Source organism: Babylonia areolata, unplaced genomic scaffold, assembly GCF_041734735.1.
Source record: "Babylonia areolata isolate BAREFJ2019XMU unplaced genomic scaffold, ASM4173473v1 tig00008512, whole genome shotgun sequence".
NCBI lineage: Eukaryota > Metazoa > Mollusca > Gastropoda > Neogastropoda > Buccinidae > Babylonia > Babylonia areolata.
Genome location: NW_027468469.1, coordinates 5001 through 7500, shown reverse-complemented (window position 1 = coordinate 7500; position 2500 = coordinate 5001).

Sequence of the window (2500 nt, the reverse complement as noted above, 5' to 3'; positions counted from 1 at the left end):
AAGGAAGCCCGGCGAGGCGGCCGTGCGCGTTCACACTTGGACGCGCAGGCGGGAAGCTCGGCAGCCGGGCGGGTAGCCTGCGGGGAGCTGGTGGGCTCCCGAGACTCCCGTCCCCCGACTCGGGCCTCGCACGCCGAGCGGTCGCTAGCTTGCCAGTGCAAAAGACAGAAGCGCGGGGGCAGTAAAGCCAGGCGGACGGGTCGACCGTTGCCGGCTGTGCGCCGACCGGAGCGATCCGCCACGCCACGCCGCGTCCCCCACAACCAGGGTGTCGCATAAGGCGCTGCGAAGGTGGACCTTGATCCACATTGGGCAGAGCCTGAGTTGAGGCCCCCAGCACGTGCCTGGGGACCAGGCGTTGAGGAGTAGGCCTTTTTTTGAGGGCCAGAAAGTATTTTGGCAATTGTAGCGAGGTTTTGGAGTTTTATCCACAACCTTTACCTGCCTTTTTTTTCTTTTTTTCCTTTTTTCTCTCTCCGAGCATGCCAAAGTTGATAGAAAACGCGGTTCGGCATGGACGGGAGCAGGCGTTGAGGAGTAGGCCTTTTTTTGAGGGCCCAGAAAGTATTTTGGCAATTTTTTACTTTTTTATCCACAACCTTTACCTGCCTTTTTTTTCTTTTTTTCTTTTTTCTCTCTCCGAGCATGCCAAAGTTGATAGAAAACGCGGTTCGGCATGGACGGGAGCAGGCGTTGAGGAGTAGGCCTTTTTTTGAGGGCCCAGAAAGTATTTTGGCAATTTTTTGACTTTTTTATCCACAACCTTTACCTGCCTTTTTTTCTCTCCGAGCATGCCAAAGTTGAGAGAAAACGCCGTTTGGCATGGACGGGAGGAGGTGTGGAGGAGTAGTCCATTTTTGAATGGCAGCGGAAAGATTTTGGCAATTGTAGCGAGGTTCTTCGGACTTTTATCCACAACCTTTACCTGCCTTTTCCTCAGCGAGCATGCCAAAGTTGAGAGAAAACGCCCTTCGCCATTGACGGGACCAGACGTTGACGACTACGTCTTTCTTTTTTTCACGGCGCCTGAACGATTTGGGCAATTCTCCACAGCGCGTTTACTTTTTATCCACAACCTTTACCTGCCTTTTCCTCAGCGAGCATGCCAAAGTTGAGAGGAAAACGCCGTTTGGCATGGACAGGAGCAGGCGTTGACGACCAGGTCTTTTTTTTGGTCTTTTTTTTTCACAGCGCCGGAAGGATTCAGGCAATTCTCCAAAGCCGGTTACTTTTATCCACAACCTTTACTGGACCTTTTTTTTCTTTTTTTCCTTTTTTCTCTCTCCGAGCATGCCAAAGTTGATAGAAAACGCGGTTCGGCATGGACGGGAGCAGGCGTTGAGGAGTAGGCCTTTTTTTGAGGGCCCAGAAAGTATTTTGGCAATTTTTTACTTTTTTATCCACAACCTTTACCTGCCTTTTTTTCTCTCCGAGCATGCCAAAGTTGAGAGAAAACGCCGTTTGGCATGGACGGGAGGAGGTGTGGAGGAGTAGTCCATTTTTGAATGGCAGCGGAAAGATTTTGGCAATTGTAGCGAGGTTCTTCGGACTTTTATCCACAACCTTTACCTGCCTTTTCCTCAGCGAGCATGCCAAAGTTGAGAGAAAACGCCCTTCGCCATTGACGGGACCAGACGTTGACGACTACGTCTTTCTTTTTTTCACGGCGCCTGAACGATTTGGGCAATTCTCCACAGCGCGTTTACTTTTTATCCACAACCTTTACCTGCCTTTTCCTCAGCGAGCATGCCAAAGTTGAGAGGAAAACGCCGTTTGGCATGGACAGGAGCAGGCGTTGACGACCAGGTCTTTTTTTTGGTCTTTTTTTTTCACAGCGCCGGAAGGATTCAGGCAATTCTCCAAAGCCGGTTACTTTTATCCACAACCTTTACTGGACCTTTTTTTTCTTTTTTTCCTTTTTTCTCTCTCCGAGCATGCCAAAGTTGATAGAAAACGCGGTTCGGCATGGACGGGAGCAGGCGTTGAGGAGTAGGCCTTTTTTTGAGGGCCCAGAAAGTATTTTGGCAATTTTTTACTTTTTTATCCACAACCTTTACCTGCCTTTTTTTCTCTCCGAGCATGCCAAAGTTGAGAGAAAACGCCGTTTGGCATGGACGGGAGGAGGTGTGGAGGAGTAGTCCATTTTTGAATGGCAGCGGAAAGATTTTGGCAATTGTAGCGAGGTTCTTCGGACTTTTATCCACAACCTTTACCTGCCTTTTCCTCAGCGAGCATGCCAAAGTTGAGAGAAAACGCCCTTCGCCATTGACGGGACCAGACGTTGACGACTACGTCTTTCTTTTTTTCACGGCGCCTGAACGATTTGGGCAATTCTCCACAGCGCGTTTACTTTTTATCCACAACCTTTACCTGCCTTTTCCTCAGCGAGCATGCCAAAGTTGAGAGGAAAACGCCGTTTGGCATGGACAGGAGCAGGCGTTGACGACCAGGTCTTTTTTTTGGTCTTTTTTTTTCACAGCGCCGGAAGGATTCAGGCAAT